Consider the following 22,119-nt stretch of genomic DNA (forward strand, 5'->3'; position numbering starts at 1 on the left):
GATTCCTGTCTCCAGGCTCCCTTGTGGTCAGGGAAGTGTGAGGAGCCACAAATGACAGCGTGTTCTTGGCAGCAGTGCGCCATCTTTGCAAGTACTACAGGACTCTGGTACTTCAGGTCCTCATTTCATAGAATGAATCATATAATGGCTTAGATTAGAAAGGACCTCAAAGCCCACCATTCCCACCTCTTGTGGGCTGGGTGCCCCCAGTCCAGGCTGCCCACGGCCCGTCCATGGCCTCAGGTACCTCCAGGGATGGGCACCACGGCTCTGGGCAGCACTGCCAGGGTCTCATCACTTCTGAGGACAGAATGTATTCCTAGCATCTGACCTAAATCTCCATCCTTTTAGTTTAAAGCCACTCCATGCTGTCCTATCACTATCAGGCCATGTAAAATGTCACTACCCCTCCTGCTTATGAGCTCCTCATCCCTGGAAGGCCGCAGTGAGGCCTCCCCACAGCCTTCCCTTCTCCAAGCTGAACACCCCCAGCTCCTCAGCCTTTCTCCATAGAGAGGTGCTCCAGCCCTCTCAGCATCCTCCTGGCCCTCCTCTGGCCCCGCTCCCACAGCCCCACATCCCTGCTGTGCTGGTGGCCCCAGGCCTGGACGCAGCACTGCGGCCTTACAAGGGGCAGAGCACAGGGACAGTCGTCCCCCCTTTCCCCCCGCCCCCCCCCCCATCCTGATGCCACCCCTCTACTGATGCAGCCCAGGATAACAGCATTCTGGGATGCAAGGTCACATTGCTGGCTCATTCAGCTTTTTGTCCATCAAGACCCCAAGTGCTTCTCTGCAGCACTGCTCTCTATGAGTTCTTCTCACAGTCTGGACTTGTATCTGTGATTCTCAATGCAAGTGCAACAGCCTGCAATTGACCTTGTTAAACCTCATTCAATTCTCATGTGCCCAATTTTCAAGCATCTTCAGGTCCCTCTGGACAGCATCCTTCCCTTCTTTTGTGTCAGCTGCACTACTCAACTTGGTATCATCAATAAACTTGCTGAGGAAACACTCAATCCCACTGTCTCTGTCATTGACAGAGAAGTTGAATACAAGTCCCAAACAAACAGGTGCAGGACACTGCTCACCAGTGGCCTCCATCTGGACATAGAGCCATTAACAACAGCCCTCTGGCTATGACCACTGAACCAACTCCTTATCCACCTATTAGTCTACGCTTCAAATCCATATTTCTCAATTTAGAGTTAAGGATGTGATATGGGACACTGTCAAAGGCCTTGCAGAAATACAAGTAGGTGACAGCAGTCGTCCTTCCTTTGTCTATCAATGTCATCATTTTGTCATAGAAGTCCACCAGAGTGGTCAGACACAATCTGCTCTTGATGAAGCCATGCTGACTGTCTCCTCCTCATCTCACAGGTGCCTTAGTATTTCTCCCAGGAGGATCCACTCCATGATCTGCCCAGGCACAGACATGAGGCTCATTAGCCTGTAGTTCCCCAGGTCTTCCTTTCTTCCTTTCTTGACTCTGGGAGTGATGTTTCCCCTTTTCCATTCACTGGGGACCTCAACTGACAGCCATGATTTTTCAAATGTGACAGAAAACAGCAGCCACATCAGCCAGTTTCTTCAGCACCCTGGGATGTATGTCGTCTGGCCCCACATACTCATCCACATTCAGCCTCATGAGGGGATCTTGGACTCGCTCCTCTCTTACACTGGGAGGGATTTTGCTTCCCTGACACCCACTTAGAAGTTCAGGGACATGAGAGGAATGGGAAATACAACTGTCTGTGAAGACCAAGGCAAAAAAACTCATTAAGTACCTCAGCCTTCTCCGTGTCTGAGGGGGGCCAGCTCTTCCTTTTCATTAATCAGAGGGGTACACTCTCCTTTGTCTGCCTCCTCTTCCCGATGTATCTGTAGAATCTCTTCTTGTTGTTTCTCACATTCTTTGCCAAGTTCAATTCCATCTGCGCCTTGACTTCCCCAACTCCACCCCTGTATATCCAGACAGCATCTCTATGCTCTTTCTAGGCCACCCATTCCTGCTTTCACTGCTTACACTTTTTCATTTTTAACCTTGGTCTGACCACCAGGTCAGACTCTGTAAATGCCAAAAGAAAATGTTTCAAATCTGAACGACATCCTTAATTTTAGCATTTCTCAGCTTCTGAGTGCTTGATTCCACAGCTATAAAACAGTGGGATTTTCCAGGTTGGTTGGGATCATTTATTTATTCTTAAATGTAATCCCCCGGGTCTCAAAAAATACATAACAGGCTAAAAATGACCACCACTACCATTGTCTCCATGGTCCATCAGGCATCACCACGCTGACATCCTCCTGGGTCAAGGGAAGAACTGGGTTCTTTTGGTGCAGGCTGAACCAGCCACCATCAAAAATAGGAGAGAAGCCTGCAGTGGGAATGGACTGCCATCTTCAACTGGAGCTAGGCTGAGGTGAGAAAACTCCACCAGTCATTTTCACAGACATTTACTGACTTCAAAGGAATAATGAACTGGGAGCCATCCAGACCATAGAACTTGCTGCAGTGAACACAAATCCAGGGTTGATTCCTTCTTTCCCATCTTCTCTAATTTCTCTCCTATTTCTGACACTCCAACTCCATCCTTCTCAGCTAGACAGTCTTTAATATAAATGCTCCACACAGCAGAAATATCAACTTATGCTTGTGAGCACTTTATAATTCACTGGATGGACAGAATGAAGAACATAACAGACAGACAAATAGATACATTCTCCAACAGCTGGACAGGCACACACACAGAGTTGTGTTTCTTTGACCTGCTAAAACCCCGATAACAACTTTCATATTCACACTGTGTTCAAAAGCTGCAGAAAAAAAATATATATTTCAGGACATTTTATACTAAATTCACAGAAGCTGGAGTCAGCACTTGTTCACACACATCAAAGCCCTGTATAAACATGGGCACATTTGACTCTACAGTAGAGATGCTAATGACTTTTTTCTGTAGAGGTTTTCTTTTTGGTCACTCATGCGGTAGAACAGATAATTTTCAAGAAGCACAGTAAGGAAATTCAGTAAGGTCCAAGGAAGTGGGTATTGTCATCTGCTAACTGGCATGTTGTGCTTTGAAGTTAGGAGAAGCCACAGTGCTCACCACACCGCCACGGTCAATTTTTGAGTGGTAATATCTTCCTCCAGCTGTCATTATGTCAACCGCTGTAATAATGTGCTCTCTCTCTAGCTTTGAAGGTTTTTTCCGATCAGTGTCTAGGATTTTATCGGAAGAGTCATGGACCTTAGGGGAATGGCTGCCAAAAACTCACTGTTAAAGTTTGCAGGATCAGATTACTGTGGTGGAGAGAGGGTGAGAGTCCAAGACAACCTTAGAACAAATCTGTCTAACTCAGTTTATTTGATACAGGTTGTCTGATTGCACAAAGCCTTATTTTCCTGTCAATAAGAAAATACTGCCGCTTAATAACAAGGAAATTATATGGCTGTATTCAAGCTCAACAGAGTGGACCTTATGGCAAAATCATCTTAACCCCTTGTGATAGTCATTTTCTATTTATATTAAGGTATATAGGAAAAAAAGAAAAAGAAAAAGAAATAAAGAGAAAAAACCTTGGTAAGAGAGATGTTCTCTGAAAGACTAAATTTAAATAAGCTATTTATTGTGCAGATACCGAGTACTGAAAAGACATCACAGATTACATTATAATGCTTTTTATCCTTTATCTCTTTAACCACTTCATCCCCTCAATAGTTCCCTTTCTTTGGAAAGAAAGTCTCTGTGAGGTCTGTAATGGTCATGGAATACAAATTAGCTCACTTAGATCCTCATTATCTTAGCTAAAACATGATCCAGAGCTAGCCAAAGACCCCGTGTAACATCTATTGCTACATTACCCTTATGGTGCTGCTTACCATGGTTGAACAGAAGACTAAGAGATTGCCAGTTTATGAATTCCATGCCCAACTTCAGTGCTTGACCACAACAGCACCCTTCTCTTCAATCGGTCACATGTGCTTTTTCACTTTTCCAAAATCTCATTGATGAGGTTTTGCATAAGTAACACGGTGCCAGTATTGGGCTGAAAGTAAAATTCAGATGGACTGTTCCAATCCCAGTGACTTCTGTGGGTTTTAGTTAGTATTAATGAGAGGAGGATTTGCCCTGGCATTATTTGTCTCCAAAAGGATTTCAGCAATCATTGCTAAGGATGATGGATAAAGAGAGAAAAGCACTGAAAGTATGGATTTATGCAAGTCCATGTCTTGGTCATTATGCTTAGTTTCTTCCAGGTGATAAAATCTTGTGGTCAGTCATTTCTTGAATACAGTGATTTTGAATAAACTTTTTTCAGAAGTACTGCATATCATAAACAGAAAATCATGCATACTCATACGTTGCAGCCAAAGTTTGCATGAAGCCCATATAAAGAGAATCTCCTTGAACTCTGGTGGCAGCGTTCTGTATGTCTGGACAAATTTTCACTTCCAGACCAACTGTTTTAAGGAAACATGAACTTGTAATGTCTGAGGACAATTTTTAATTCCACAAATAATGCTTATCAGCATGTAAGTACTACACAGAAAAGATTTTGGTGAGCTGATACCTATTTTTAATACCCTTAGAAGCTCAGGAGAATTCCAGAAGATGAGATCAAGACTTATGTCACAGAATCACAGAATGGCCTGGGTTGGAAGGGACCTCAAGGATCATGAATCTCCAATCCCCCGCCACAGGCAGGGCCACCAACCTCCACATTTCACAGCAGTCCGGGATGCCCAGGGCCCCATCCAACCTGGCCTTGAACACCTCCAGGGATGGGGCATAATGTGCATGTTTTCAAGACAAAACTGTGAGATGATGCAAATAGTTTAATCAGATAACTAAGAATAATCTCACTTCAAGTCATGGCAAAATTAAAGGAATACAGAATAAGTAAGTAATAAGTAAATAAGTAAATAAGTACAATAAGTAAAGAATTAAGGAATAAGGTGTAATTAGTGCCCGATTCTTGTTTGAAATAATGCACTTGAACTATAGCAGTATCTGCCAAGATATATGACATATATACGTTCTTGTAAGGTCAATTGACTGTGCCATTATTCTCTTTCAACCACGAGCACTGCACAGTCTCAATAGCACATATGTTAAATGGATTAAGAAATGATTAGCTAGCAGATCCCAGAAATAGGAATGTCAACAGGAAATTAGTTTTGAATACAGTACATCCACTGGGATCCTGCAGGGATTGGTATAATACGCCATGTCATTCAGTGCTTTAATCATTGTTCTGAAAACAAGTATAAAAATTGCTGCTCATAAAATTTTCGTATTACACAAAGTTTTCCAAGTGAATAATAAATGAAGACAGAGCCACAATACAGATTATTCAGTAACTTCATCTGAGTCAAAACTAAAGACAATTTTAGAAGATCAAAAGGCAAGTCCATTTCTAGCAGGAAGTAGTACAGACTACACACAAGATCCTCAAACCAACAGTAGATAACCTTTCTGGACAATACGAGTAATTGCATGGAAGTTATGTTTGGGCAAGGCAAGACATGCCCCAGAACAGGCGTAGCAGAGAGATCCATAATGGTCTATCATTCACCAATCACATCACATCATTTCAGGTTTTCAATTTTAGACCACAGGGACCAACTTCACATGACTGTAGGTAGAAACCTTCACAGAACTAGTCACCCTGGACTCCCTTTCTAGCCAAATAGGAGAGAAGCATTTCAAAGTCATGATATGTCTCTTCCAGAGATGCACAGCAAAAGTAAACAAGATGAAATAACCCCTCAAGAGATCCTATTTCTTTCCTTTGATTATAAAAGATACCAGGGTGACTAACTTAGATGTAAATATCCCGAGTGTAGATTTCTGAAGTTACCTGAGATCCTACTACCAGTGACAACAGAGGAAATACATTCCCTTGAAGTCAGGAGGCATTAACATACCTCTCATTATACCTTCAGAATAGTGTAAATCAGCAATAATTTTATACACCACTAAATAACCTCAAATTCAACTAACAACTTATTTTGTAAGATAGTCTGAGACTATAATAAAAGGGCCTGTTTTTCAAAGGGCATCCCAATTTCACAGTTCACTTTTTGAATCACAGTCTGTGTACCCCTTGGCTGAGGTTTACTTCATCAGTAGCCACCTTCAAAATCTCATATGTCATTTATGTCATGATACTGCAGATTGTGTGTAACGGTGTTTTCATAGCATTAAGGCCATTAGTTTTCTCTTAAAATCCATTCTTCAAAGTGAAATTCAACAGTAATATCAATGTATTTTGATTGGTGGGGACTTCAGGGTGTCTTTGTTATAAACTCAAACATATCAGTCTCTCAAGCAGATCTACTAACATTTCCAATGATGGGGAAGGGAGAATGGCAGGCTTGTTCACCCCGCCTGTCTGGCTTGCATCCCTGGCTTGACATCACTGCTCATGCCATGCTCCAGCATAATCGAGCAGGTCAGTGGTTATCCCAAGCTTCACCCATTCCAGATTCCACCCTTAACCCTCCAAAATGAGTCTTTTATAGTTAAATGATTCACTTATTAGGTAAAATAAACATGAAAATAATGGCAGGTTAAAATAAAGCAATGTAACATGGAGTTAAATTCAGACTGACATTGAGCAAACAGTCTGGCTGGAATCATTATACCCTTTTGGAAACAGGCACAGATATCAGAGCATGGATCCAATTATTTCAACTGGGAGGACCCTTCCTGTTCCTTGCTCCCTGAAGTTTTAATCTCACAGTTTAGATGCTACATCAGAATTAAGGACAGTTCACACGTAGTTTTCATCTATAGGAACTTAGGAAACCTCCAAACTGAGACCAGGAAAATGAAAGAAAAATATTTAAAGCTATCTAATTTATCATTTGCAAAGATCTTTAAGACCTCAGTCACGTAAATGCTCAACAGGCCTTGGCTTCTCTGAAAGCATGGAGAGACAGCCAAACCCAAGCCAGGTTCACCAAGTACAAATGCTGGTCTTCATATTTGGAGCCAACAGACAGGCCAACGTACACAAAAGAAAAATGAGTGGAAAGTGATGTGCAAGATATCTTTGACTTAAAAGGGAGAGCTAGACTGTTCTTCCTCACTTACTTTTATTAATTAGGCTCCACCAGCGATTTTGTCAGACTCACTGCTAGACCACTGCCTTGACAACCCATTGGTTTTCCTGGTACTGCTCCTTACCTCATGCAGCAGATGTGAAGTGATACACGGAGTGGGAGGCAAGAGCAGGTAAACAGCATAGAGTAAGCATTTGGCTCTAGTCAACTTTCTTCATTAGATTAGCATTTAGTTCTCACAGTAAAGCTGTGTTACCATGTAGGGAAGACACAGTCCAGTTGGACACAGGATCCGTCACTGGGCAAAGGCACTAGTGGTGCCACCCAAATACTAACTTGAGAAAGAGAGGAAAAGTATATTTTCAGTTAAGACAGTTAAGAACTTGGCCAAGTTCATCGAGAAGACTTCTTTCAGGCTTACTTGGTACAATTCGCAGCAGCATTTGCTGAACCATATCTAGGTGTGTATAAACCCTACCTGACTGCAAGCATCTCACTGTGCTGGACACTAACAATTCTCAGCTGTACAACCAGGGATGACATTCTGATTCCCAGTACCATCTCAGTAGTTGCATAAGATGAGGGAAGTGAGAAACAAATCACAGATCAGCTTTGGGTAATGCTTTTGCATGCAGTGAGAATTCAAGAAAAGTTTCAGGATGTTATTTCAAATACTTGGCTCTTTACTTATATTATGGGGAAAAAAATATGAGCATTAAATACATTTCTCCTTCAATTTCTTTGAACAGTCTTAATACAGATGGATTCACAGTATTTCTGCTACTCTTCTGAATGCTGTGGATTTGTAACTGTACTTAATGGCAGGCAATTTTCATTTCTTTCTCTCTGTTAACACCTTAAATCATCAAAGCACATAAGGGTATTATGCATACATTTAAATTCCCTTTTGGCCCCATATGAAAACCATATTTTTAATTACAAAAATGTTGACCTTGAAAATTGGGCAACAGTGATTTTAACAAAAGTCAAAGCTGATATCGCTATCTCTGCCAACTGAGAGTGATCCAATCAAAACTTGGCATAATCAAGTGGTACGAATTCTTCTAAGCATTCATTTCAATCTTTAAAACAATTCTTTTCATCCGAAGGGCTGATAGGGCATCAGTCATCACTCAAAGAAACCATTAATAAAATAGATAAAAGAAAAGTCAAAATCAAGGACCTCTTACTAAAAATCATGCAGATGAGGAAAGGAATGTCTTGTTTTTATTACTCTTACTTCTTAAACGTGACAGCCCACGTTGCCTCCTTTTGAACATCAACTGGGTAGGTTAAGTATTGTCTGGATGGAAACATCAGCTTTCCGCACAACACTACGTCCTGGCAGCGTGTCACAGGGCTGTGGCCACACACAGTGAAGACCATGACTACATTATTCTTAAGAAAATAAAGTCAACATGGCATCTTGGTAAATTTTCTCCCTTACTGCTCTGGGAGATGCTAAAGATCTCTGCCAGCATCTGGTAGCTCCAAGCCAAATCCACAAGAACAAACAAAACGAAGGTGGAAGTTTTCTTTGGCTGGTAACAGCCTCGACAGTCTCCACCACTATGAAGGAAGGGTGTCCTCAGTACCAGGCTCACACTTCCAGCACCCACTGTCAAGAAGACATAACAACATGATCACTTTGTTGGACTTTTTCTACTTTGGAAAGGTTGCCAATAAACCAGCAGATAATGCCCACAAGTGTACCACAAGAAAAAAATGACAGGTTTATGGACACAAATACTGTGTTCATCTTACTAGGAAAGAAATGGCTTGGAGTCATCTACAGGCCCCTGAACCAGTGGTGTTGTTGACTAATGTCAAAACATTCCATTGAAGCCTGTTCTCTGAGTCTGGTTTGATCAATTCGTATCTTCAATATCAGAAAGCAAGGAAGAATTAGAGGCCTACTGCTGCTTGATGATCTCTCCACCCTATTCATACTCCCGGTCACCTGAATGAAACCTACAGAGTCTGAACTTCTGAAATCTGATGGGAATAACCATGTTCTCCTACATGACCCATGTCTTCTAAGTAAGTGGACAGTTTACAAACGCTACTGGGAATAATGACCAACATCCCTGGTTAGTCTGGAGCAAGGGGAGGAAGTACAATCCCTCACCAGTATTTTGTTTCCTTTGGAACTATAAATCCTTTTGTGACTCCCTTATGTTTACCCTTACAAATACAGAAGAGAGACTGCAAACAGCATGTTGCTTTTACCGCTACGCAAGAGATTGTAGAGTTCTGTGTGAACTGGTTGGTAAAAGAAAGTGGTGTTGTAGTGCAGACAAAGCATCATAGATAGTAGTAGCTAGCATAGTGCTCCCTCCAAAATCTATCAGAAGCTTTCAGACAGCAATTTGAACACTGCAGGTCCAAAGTACAAAGTAATAACTCCTTGCAGAAAAGATCAAAGTTTAAAAGAAAGTGTTCACTGATAGCTAGCCTAATGCCACGATTGTATTTTTGGCAAGAAACTTGGGAATGTTGTATGGAGCAGTAGGTTCAGCAAAAGATTAAAGTCCTATTGAAAGGACATTGTTAGCCAAAAGGTGTTCAGCAGTGAAATAAATGAAGACTGATGTGATTGTCTTCCTGGTTCCTTAATGCTAGATAGTCTAAAGACATTCTTCCAAGAAGCTGTTGGTGAAGTCTGTAATCTGGCTCCTACCATCCCAGACGTATTCTTGTAAGCAAATCAATATGCCTATGCATGATTCCATTCTTCCAGTTTTATCTCAAAACATTGGAACAACCTCAGAGTCGACTTCATTTTTTTCTGCACAAACATTGCCAATTACTATTTTATACAATACAGTTTTGAAACTGTTTTAGTACTAGGAATGTCTTATAATTAAACACAGAAAACATTTTTCCTGCATTAATATATTGTAAACTAGTTGAGCAGATGCTACAGAAGTAAATGATCATTCTCCCACTGACCTATAGAAATCAGAGAAAGACTACTAAGAAACATGTCCAGAAAGATTGTTTTGAAGAGACCCATGGAAAACAATTGCTTGTCTTTTTCTCAGGAATTCTTTCCATGACTTCCCCGGGTGCAAGGCAAAAGGCACAACTCACAGCACCTCCTGATGTCTGCTTTACAACAAGAGGTTTTGGCAACTCTGGCTCCTTGAATTTTATAAACACTGCAGTCACAGCACACTGGCTACTGTTTTGTATATTAAATCGTTGGGATGGGGAGTGGTATCAATAAACAGCTGCACAGTCAAATTAGTACTGTTTACTGACAATTTAGCAATGAAAGTGATACTTTCTGCTCTTTGTTTATAACTCCGCACAGTTGGCCCCGGCACCAGAAAGCCCGAATGAAAACGGACAGCTCCCAATGGTAGATGCTCTCCTCGATCAAACAGAAGGGAAATTTTGTTTGTCTTATAAAATAAACAGTATCTTTTCAGGTTCATGTACTCAGAATAACAGCCATTCAGTTGCACCAGCTGTTTTGTATTTCACAGCTAATTGTGTGTCTCATTCCTCAACCGTCTTGCAGGTCATTGTTTGCTTGGGGAAAGGGCGCCGGAGACCAGCAGACACGTGTGTGTGCGAGGGAGTAGAGTGGGGAGATCTTTAAATCCTGGATGGAAGCTGAATGTTTGTAGGCCTGTGGAGTACTGAGCTTTAGCAGACAAGCCCTGGCATTTCAGCGCTGCCCCTGAATTTGGGTCTTGTGTAATAGTATAAATGGGAGACCCAACACTGGCTTGCAACAGTTATATAATGCTGAAACCATATGCACTTTTTTTTTCCCCCAAACAGAATGCTCCAAAATTCTGCAGACTTTGAGTCTAGAAAAATCTTCTGAGGTCTTCAGACAAAATACAAATTCTGAACAGAGCTGAATCACTGCTTTTTTTAAAATGTCTATGGAAGGGAAAACTTAATTTGTTCCAAATGATCCTCACTTTTATGCCAGTGTTTTAGGTGTGGTCTAGGCTACTTGCATCAGGAAAACATTATCTCTGCACACTGTACTTCTTGCAATTCACTTACTCTCCTGACTTTCTTCCTACATCTCTCTATTCATTAAAATCTCCCTTATTTCACTTATTTTCTATATCCCATGCTTTCACAGAGAAATGTATAAAAAGTGCTGCCACACAGCAGAATAAAAAACTTCATTCACTCAAACTGTGCCCCAACCTTTGGTTATGATGGAATTCCCCCTAATTTCACACTATTTGCATTATAGTTACTTTATGACAGGTTTTCCCAAGACATTTCATGTTAGTTTATCTTTCCCCTTCAATTCAATACTACATTTGTTTAGGTGTGTGTGGAAAGCTTTCTTATTAGAGAAAAGTGAAAATACAAGAAAGTGAATACACAGACTTCCGTGGTTAACTATTTTATGTTCTTTGTTGAATGCACAGAAGCTATATGAATGAGAGTGTCATAAATAAACATTGGGATGGATTAAAAACAAAGGTTGATAGGAAGTTTGGGCTGTTGTAAGTAAGCAGATATGAACACAAGAAGAAAAGAAAAAAAAAAGAAAAAGAAAAAAGAAAGAAACAAGAAAGAAAAAAAAGGAAAAAAGAGAAGAGGAAAAAGAAAAAAGGATGATTTCTTTTTTTCTTGATAGAAAATAGCACTGTGTAATAAGAAATGATACGTTCTTTTTTTTTTTTTTTTTTTTTTTTTGCTAGTATTCTTTTAATGCACAAATGCTAACTTGCAATAAAGCAAGATATCAAACCAAGATCCCACCAAGTGAAATTCTCCTTGTGCTTTCTAATAATTAATTGATTTAATTCTGACCTAAACAGCTTCTGAATTCTTATTCTTTCAGTATGGCACATCACAAAAAACTAAACTTCAAATATAAGTGATTTCTGTACTCTTCTGGACATCTGCTGGCTGAGGAGAATTACATCAAAACAACACAACAGCAAAAGGTGCCCAAGCAGCTTACAGTATGGTTATGCTGAACTAGCAGAGTGACTGTTTTTCTCTAACAACACTGCTGTTGTGAGATGCCAGCTAACAACAGGGCAACTCTAAGACCAAAGAGAGTAAAATAAAACTTTTTTTTGCAAAACTTTGCCTTAACTTTAAAAAAAGACAACTAGGAATGCTGCAAGAATGATCAAAGGCAAAAGAGCCTGCCAGCCTTTATTTGCTCTCTACTCCCTGTCTGTTCAGAACTGACATTTTTTATATTTTTATTTCTTTTTTTAAAAACAATAGTTTAGACAAATGTGTCTAGACTGATGGTAGAGCAAATGTGACATTAATTATGGATTCCTACGCAGTGGCTCCATGGATGTGGGCAGTTGCCAGTTCCCAGGGAAACAAAACTTGCCAGGCTGCCAAACTGGAAATAGCTGCTCATCTCAACACGATCACAGCTCTGAGGGCAACTGCTGTCAGGTGCTACAGAAGACATTGCTGGCATGTTGAAATGGACATTAGCAGAGTAACCATGCCAGAAAGATACTGCTGCATTACCACCAAACCATATGAATAGAACAGAGCCATCCATGGCTTAATCCACCTCTCTAGAAAATGGGTGCCCAGAAAGTATGCAAGATCAAAGATCTCATACAGCAGTGGTAAAACACGGTCCTTCCTGGGAATAGCTTCCATCCTGGGAAGGCTTCCATGTTATTGTAGTTTCATCACGTGGGTGGCTCAGAATCACGTGCTATCTCATAATCAACCAATGCTTTCCCCATCTCAGTTGCTTCCAGTTAATACCTTAGATATTCTAGTAAAAATTCTCATTATTACTTCTGAAGCAAAATTCTTTTCCTGCTTTTCTCACCCTCAGGACATCAGTTCTCACTGCACAATAGCTGACTCCGTCTCCTTGTGTCATCAGCAAATCTCATCAGCCTTTTGTACTAAAGCAACTAAAGACAGTATAAAATAAGCTCATTGTTGTGAAGAAGTTAATGACAAGAGCAATTCTTGAGAAACTGATCTAGTAACCTCCTTCCAGCCAAGAACATCACTTCTTTCATCACAATCCTTCTTGCTTTCTGCTGAGCTAATTCCTTACACATCTTCCAGTTAATTCCTGTTTGATCAGTGGTGGCTATGACACACCACGATAGTCCCCTGTGCTCTGTCCTCACGAGGCCCCAACTGCAGTGCTGCGTCCAGGCCTGGGGCCACCAGCACAGCAGGGATGTGGGGCTGTGGGAGCGGGGCCAGAGGAGGGCCAGGAGGATGCTGAGAGGGCTGGAGCACCTCTCTATGGAGAAAGGCTGAGGAGCTGGGGGTGTTCAGCTTGGAGAAGGGAAGGCTGTGGGGAGGCCTCACTGCGGCCTTCCAGGGATGAGGAGCTCATAAGCAGGAGGGGGAGTGACATTTTACATGGCCTGATAGTGATAGGACAGCATGGAGTGGCTTTAAACTAAAAGGATGGAGATTTAGGTCAGATGCTAGGAATACATTCTGTCCTCAGAAGTGATGAGACCCTGGCAGTGCTGCCCAGAGCTGTGGTGCCCATCCCTGGAGGTACCCGAGGCCATGGATGGGCCGTGGGCAGCCTGGGCTGGGGGCACCTCAGGACCCCTCCAACTCATTGCATGATTCTATGATTTATTTTGATATCTTGTGGGTTCTTGTGTAGAACACAGCAAGAAATAAATATATTGTAAAATGATGGCAATTTCACATAGGGTAGAACATACTGCTGAACGACCCCTTCCCAGTTCACATGTGAAGCCTTTGTTGTGTTGGTGTCCAAGAATGAGTTTTCAGCTTCTGTATGAGATTATAGGCAGATGCTTTTAACAAGAAAAACACTTTAAATATTTAGACCATTGTATGAAATTTTAAAAATTTAATTTTTTTTTTTTTTTTAAAGGGAAAGTAAGAAAAATGTTTTTGTCTTTTAACCAGGACTCAGAAGTATAAATTTTAGAACTTCATAGTGAAACATCCTGGTTTGTCCATATTAAAAACTTCCTGGTTTTAGTTTTAATTAAAAATAGCTCTGCCTGGCATAAGGGCTGAAGGCTGCAACCTTCTGGTTATCCACAGAACTAGAACAACAAGGGCAGCAGGGCAGCTCTCTGTGCCCTGAGTGCCTCACAGCACTTTCTCCTTTCCCCCAGAGGATCTAGCTCTTCTCACTCAGCCCAGGGCTGTTTTGCTGAGTCTGACACCAAAACCGTGGGGCTGAATTTCCTGTAGGGATGCCAACGACAAAGCCAGAGTCAATGTGTAGCCGCAAAAAGTCCCTTAAAACTTAAGACTCAGAAAAATGACTCAGACTGACTGAGGAAGCCAATCCACACAGAGAAGTGCTCTCTGTAGCATTCAGGCTAGGGTGAAAGAGGTGGGTGAAAACTGCCCTGTTATTAAAACAGCAATTTCCCTGAATTCTCCCTGAAATGAATTCTCCATTGCCTTGAGTGACCTGCTGGTTAAAGCGTGGCAGTCAGCTCTGCTGCTGCCAGAACCACATGCAATATGATGGCAGAGCATTGTGCTCTCGTCGAGAGGCAACGCGCCTCCCAAACTTGTTAGCTCCCCCTTCTTTTGAGGGGCTGAAATACAGAGCCACTGAATGGAGGGAACACTGAGTTAATTCACCACGCCTGGTGCAACAAAGATGTGAGACTTGCACTTATGGCAGCTATATGAATTGCTTTAGCAACCTATTTAGTGGCCAAGAGGCAATCAGCGCACTTGCACGTAGTGCATCCATGTCCTCATGGGCATGTTCTGACAATTCTACTGGTGCAAGAGGGCGAGGTAGGTAGAAAGCTGGACAGCTAGGACTTTGTAGGCAATGCCACCTGCTGTGGTCTGTATCTATCACCTCTTGCCTGAGCCTCCACCTCAATGGCAGCAATAAATGATTTCCTGCCTCCTCAACTCTATTACATCCCCATGTGTGAATTGATGGAAGTAAATCCGCATGAAGCCAACCAATTGTGATCCCCACAATTGGATGGCAATCCACAACAGAGAAGCATGGTAGGCATCCAGGATCAGCTGCACCCAGGCCCACTGCTGCAAAAGCTGGCAGTGCTGCTTGCTCAAGTCTGCCTCCTCATGCTGCCCTTTATTTCACATGGTTTCACTTTCAAAGCAGAATATCTTTATTGCAGTTGACTTGCACATAACAGAAGAATTTAAAAAAAAAAAAAAATCCCTTTTGATTCAGACCTTGCTAATGAAATATTCTATTTTTGCTGCGAGAAAGGAATTCTTGAAAGACCTGCTCCCAGAAAAGAAGAGAAACTTTACAGATATGACACAGGAAATTGGAAAGACCTTGATGTGAGAAGAAGGGGTTTCTAAGGAACAATTTAAATTGAGCTCTCATTTTACCCCAAACAATTCAAGCATTCCAAGCAAGTAGGCTGACCACTGTCAGGAGCAGCACCAGGAGCAGTGAGCAGGAGATAACATACAGGGCAGGACAAGCATTCCCATCATGAACATCAATTCACTAGTTTTGTTCTCTCAAAAATATACAGAGAAAATCAATTTTCAAAAATCTTCCTTCGGACTATCCTTGGTGTAAAGGTATGAACTTCATGGAAAGTGTGTCATGAAAATCACGCAGATGTGCCTGGTGCAGTAGGAACTATCAGCGTGGGGTAGAGTAAAACCAACCAAGCAATAGTGAAAGACTGAACGATATTTTGGGCTTCTTAAGTCATCAAGTGCCCGTAAGCAGTTTCTCCACGTTTGGACTGGCTAACTTATTTATCATTGTCCTGAAGTACATTTGCTTTCCATTAAAACTCGGACAAAGGATAACACTTCTTTTGCAACTGAACCCATAAGTGATATGGGGAGGTTATGGAAACTCACTGTTTGTCTGTTCCTGCGGTGCACCATGGCATTGGTTTAACTCATTCAGCTTCTGCCAGTAGTCAAATCCTGAACACAGGTGCACAACAGGAGAACAGCGACTCACTATCTACTTCCCTTTCCATGAGGAATCTTTAAACACAGATTAAATTTAAGCAGCTAGTATTGTCCTAGTAATGGATGACTCATTAGGGAAGAAGCAGGAGATCTATTACAGATATTTCAAATTCTGTTACTTACCTTATTAGTGTGTCTCTATGCCTCAAGTCTCTTATCCTTGAAAGATCTTTAATATAACCTAGAATACTAAGGACATAAGATAGTACAGTAAAACTAGCCAGTCCATTTATTTTATATGTTCTAAAACAAAAGCAATGTACAGTATTAGTAAACAGCCAGTAAGTCTAATTTTAGTTTTTACAAATGCTCCAAAAGAATGTTTTGCACAATTGTTGACTGGAGGTTCCTCAAAAAAACAATTATTTCTTCCTTTTCTCTCTGATTTTTAACCATCTCTTTCCAATCCTTCCTAATTTTCTAGTAATTTTCCCATTTTCGTTCATTCCTTTTTCTTTGTTGTTGTTGAATTGTGAGAAAACAAACAAGATATGTTGGTTTATTTTCTCTTTTTACTATTTTTTTGTTGAACTGGCAACATCTCATGGGGGGAGTTTATATTTTCCTGTAAGATAAGCAATGGCCATGAAACTAAAACTTGTTTTCTTCTTGTGGGCTGGCCTGAGGCTACTACAGTAATTTATGTTTACACCATCCAGAGATGTTGAACATTTGCTGCCAAATGCCAGGAGATACTATTAGTGATGAACTTTTGTCTCCTCCCTGCCCCATATGTGGCACAGAATGGACATAAGCATCATCCTTAGCACGAGCAATATCAGTATAAGACTGCCATTCGTGAAATACATGTGATTCCCCATGAGAATACAGGCCAAGATACAACAGGGAAATGAGATGAGAGATGAGAATGCTTCTTAAGCTGGGAGAGGAATGAGAAAAAGCAAGAGACAATAAGATGGAGCTCTAGAATGGGAAATCCCGGGTAAGGATGGTATATAAACTGTCTGCAGGATCTCACTACCCTCAAATGCCTACTCTTGGACCAGGCTCAAGACCCACTCAGGCTCTTGGAGATTCCTCTCATTACATTCCCAGATCCTAAGTCCAGTTTTCTCCTCTGGCCTTTCCCCAGGCTGCATTCTTTGATCTGAGCCAAGACAGCTCATTACAGTGAAAAAGATTTATCCAACAAAGAAATGTGGAAATGCACCATTGGCTGCCATTTAAGTGGGCTGATTCAGTTCACACAGGGCTGAAACAAACAGAGTCAGCACAGTGGAGGTATAGGACGGTAGGATTTCAGCGCTCAGCCCTAACTAATTGTTCATTGTGGATATATACTTATATATTTTGCTTAATTTTGACCATAAACACACAGTCTGCATGTGTAATAGTATGTTGAACAGGGAAGCTGCCCCTAGCTGGCTGTCCATGTCCATTCAGCCAAACACCTTCAGCTCCCCAAACTGATTAACTCATCCAGAATTCTGGGAACAGTACCCAGCCTCTGCTCACTCCCAGGTCACAACTGGAGGGGAGAAAACCAGGAAAAAAATCAGGGAATTTAGTAGCAGAGGCAACCAGCAGGCTATATCTGAATATGCTCCTAGTACAGTTTAGTCCATCAGCATAGGTCAAGGCACTGAGACCCTGTTTTAATGAAATATAAAATAAAAGCAAACACACTAACAAAATAGCCAATAGCAAAACAACTCGAAGACACAGCCCAACCAAAACAGTCAAAACCACTATTGCTCTCCCAAGACACTGTTTTCTCCATTCATATGCTGCCTTCAGAGTACCCCTAAGATGTTTTGAGTCAAGAGGACTTGCACTTATTTATACCATGGTTGAGTAACCACTATTTTGCTAACTTCCTTCCTTTCCTGAATGTTCCCCCTGCTTCTCTGTCTTGGACAATGACCTTACCATGTAAACATTTCACAAATGCTATCAGTGTGAGAACCTCACTTGACACTTCTTCAGAGTAGTATTAGTATTTTAGAGTAGTATTTTGTGGGCTTACTTATTGGTAAGCCTACACTACTTTATGTTGATGGGGCTCTTTCTTCACAGCCCTCATCCTGCTCATCCCTGATGCCCAGCAAAGTCAATGAGAGCTTTTCCCTCAGTTCTCGTGGTAGACGTCTGTGGCTCCTGCCTGGTTTTCTTCCTAATAAACAATCACATTTTGCTAGCAGCTATCTATACCATTCAAGCATGGCACTGTAATAAAAGGAGCCATTTTACGGTAGAAACAGAATTTATCCCTTTCAAAGGAGTGGTTTTTGTGAATCACAGAATGGTTTGGGTTGGAAAGGGTCAGAAAGATTACCTGCTTCTCTGCAGACAATATAGGGTGCAGGTTACATAGCAGCTGCTGATTGCCCTGATCCAGCAAAGCATGCAAAGCCAGCACTTCACACCTGTAGCCCCTCCACCTGAGATTATTCTCACCTGGTTTCAGCCATGCTGTAGCTACATAGCTAATCTGTGCAGGTCCTCTGGAAGAGGAGGTGGTTCTTCGCATCCCAAGAGAGGCAGCCAAAGCTCTGGGAGGTGCTCATCTCACACCACTGATGGCAGAGGCACCTCGCTCCGAGGTAGCCAACAGCTGGTATGGATGGACCTACCTGAGGTTGCCAATGGTTGGTGAAGATGAACCTATCTGAAGGGAGGGCTTGGGGTGAGTACTTGGCTTGTCAGGGTCATGCCAAGGTGCAATGGGCTCTGAATTAGCCCTGCTAAGCATTCTGCAGCAGTTCCTGAGATAAATAAAAGAAAATCTCTTCTCCCTCATCACCATCAATTATTTGATCCTCATGGTTCAAATTAAGATGAACGAGCAGACCTGTGACTCAGCAGTCAGCTTTCTGTGAGGGTTTAGCATCCTTCTGAATGAAGGTTTCTGTGGTGGGCTACCAGTGTGCTGGTGGGATTTACCTGAATTTGTGGCTGAACTTATGGTTGAATTCATTGGAAAATCTGGCCCAGCCTGTACATATAGAATGGGAAGAAGTCCAGCTCTTTAGTAAATCTGATCCCTTGCATTTCAACTGGTTTCTTGTCTACCCTCTCTGCAGCTGTTACCTCTTGCTGTCCTACAAGGAGAGAAACAACTCAGTACTAGAAAAACAAGAAAAGAGGAAAAAAAAAGAGAGAATTGTATAGAGATCACGAGCAGGCCTGGTTTCCAGCACTCATCTTCACAGGCACGTGGGCACGGAGTGAATTTGCAGCTCTACGGGACCAAACTCTTTGCATTCAACCCGCAGGGCAACTACTTGACCCCCCATCAAGACACGCATCCCATGGGCTCAGGCTGCCATCACCCCTGGTTTGTACAGCTTTGGGCTGCCAGTGTGTGAGAAGCCAGTCATCTTCGTACAGCACAGTGATGGCAAACAACAGGATGGGTCTGGCCATCCAGTGGGACTGTCACCTAGCCATGGCTTGGCTGGAGGAATGGCTGCAGAAAGATGGCTTCACCTCAAGCGGGTTTGGACACACGAATCTGCTCTGAGCCAGGACTTCAGTGTCACTGCCTGGAGGGTGCGAAGTGGGTACCACACTTGGGTGACCAAGCAGATGTTTAAAATAAGGAGAAAATGTCATCTCCTTCACTGCCTTCCATGCCCACAGTCATGTACGCACAAATATGTCAAGGGCATCAAGAATTTTATAATGATACTCCCTCAGCCATGGTTCCAGTTTAAACCGCTGTAATAAACAAAATATACAGAGCACATCGTTGGCACCAGAAGGTATAATTTTCTCTGAGCAGAAATATTACAAAAAAAAAAAGAAAAAGAAAAAAAAAAAAGAAAAAAGTAGGATTTCATCCAACTTAGGAAGAAATCTATGCAGATCTTTCCTTTCATTAAACTTCTCAACTATTATTAAAGGCAAGTGAGTAGCCAGAAATTCTTTGATGATGACATTGAATCATTTGATGATAGAGTACTTTGGGAAGGGCTGCAGATGCTGGTAAAAACCTTGGGTCTTGGGAAGAATTATCTTTCAAATGTTACAATACTTTCCCTTTTGGGGGAACACTTTTAACTCCCTTTTTCAAATGAGCTCTACATTTTCTCTTAAATACTTTGGGCTCGCAGCTATGAGAAGAGTGATATATATATATAAGGCTTTTTCTTCTGGAGCTGCTGAGGGACTGGAGAGATGGAAAGAGAAAGAAAGTACCACAGCAAGAAACTACTGGCAGTGTAGTAAGTGAACCACACAGCCCTCAATAATAACAGGAACAAAAGTGTTTATTTTCTTACTGTTTAAGACAATCCAGAAAACCATCAGGAAAATGCAAGTTACATAGGGAACAGTTCAGCACTGTGTAACTCAGGGAACAGGTTGCCTAAGGAGCATCCTCCAACCCTGCAGGCATCCAAGGCCAGGCTGGATGTGGCTCTGGGCAGCCTGGGCTGCTGGTTGGTGACCTGCACACAGCAGGGGGTTGGAACTGGATGAACACTGTGGGCCTTTGCAACCCAGGCCATTTTATGATGCTACAATTCTATCAACTCCTCCCTATTACAAATTCTATTATCTACATATCTTTACAGCAATCCCTAGCTATTTAGATTGCACTACTGGGGGCACTTTAAAGAAGACATGATTTGCCAAGGTGGTCCTCGGAGGATGGAGCTATTTCAAGGTGCTTCTCTTGCCATGTCACTCCCATCTGGTGGCATTAATCTCCCAGATCTCATCTTTTTGTTTTTTTTTTTAAGAAAACTCAGTGCAAATGCCTTCATTCTATAAACCAAATGAACTTGTCCCCAAGCACGCACAAAATTCCATCACAGATCAACAGACTAAGTAATCCCACTGACTTCAAGCCTGGATTTAGGGATAGGTATGTGACTATGAGGTTTGTCAAGTGGGAGTCAAAGAATCAGAAGACCCAATGCAAGTGGTGCCTGGCCATCTTTGGAGAACAACAAAAATGAGCCAGAGGGTTCTTGTGAGTTCCCCTGTGAAACTGAAGCAGAAATCATTTCTTCCTCTTCTTCATCACAGAGTCACAGAATGGCTTGGGTTGGAAGGGACATCAAGGATCACGAAGCTCCAACCCCCCACCAATGCAGGGCCACCAACCTCCACATTTCAGAGCAGCCCAGGCTGCCCAGGGCCCCATCCAACCTGGCCTTGAACACCTCCAGGGATGGACGGGGCATCCACAGCCTCTCTGGGCAGCTGTTCCAGCACCTCACCACTCTCATAGCAAAGAACTTAGCCATCCATGTATCATCCCTGCCTCGAGGTGCTAGCAATGAGTTGTGTTCCCCATCATTCCATGTCATGGTACACACAAAGATGAAAGACATTCACCCAGCCCACGTGTCAGAGGACAGCAGGAGAGTGAGACAGGCCAGGGAACACAAGGTGGCAAGGACTGCTACCCAGAAACTGCCCATGGCAGTGCATTGGAAGGAATGGTTCCTTTTGAACTGTTATCTTACTTAGAATGTAATTTTATTTCCAAATACTGATTATAAACGAGATATTTAACTTTGATATGTTGGTTAGGAAATGAAGATTAATTATTATGGTGGGGATTTGACCATGTTTTCAAACCAGCAATTTTGAATGGAAAAATCTGACAGGATTACATTTTATAATGAGAATTTCCTTTTGGTTGAAAAATGTCTTTCATCTGGGATGAAACCTTAACTGAGGAGTAACTTGCAGAAGATGTGTGAGCTGCACATTCACATTTACCAAAACTGAAGATGCCTCTGGAGCCCCATGGCATCAGGGCAGCAAAGAGTCCCAGCCCTTTGGCTGTCACAGTGGTGTCGGCAATGAGGAGGTAAGTAGTTGATAGTATTATTTATTTATTGCATTTTTGCTAATGGTGAACATGGTGGACCTCAACCCTGTAAATGAGACAGGTGAAGAGCAAACATGGGGCACAGGACAGGCAGAGGTGGCAAACAGCAGAAGGAATGAAACAGCACTGACATTGTCATGGTCATTCTGTCTGCAATGTCCCACCTGGTCCCAGAAGCCAGTGGAAACAGAGACACTCAACAACGCAGAGAAGAATTTTCATAGAAGGCGCTCATGCTTTTTCCATGTTCTTACACTTCTCCACGGAACCAGCATTTCTCCTTGACTCTTGCTTTCTCTCCCAAG

This window comes from Phasianus colchicus, chromosome 2, assembly GCF_987193195.1.
Source record: "Phasianus colchicus chromosome 2, bPhaCol1.hap1.1, whole genome shotgun sequence".
Classification (NCBI taxonomy): Eukaryota; Metazoa; Chordata; class Aves; order Galliformes; family Phasianidae; genus Phasianus; species Phasianus colchicus.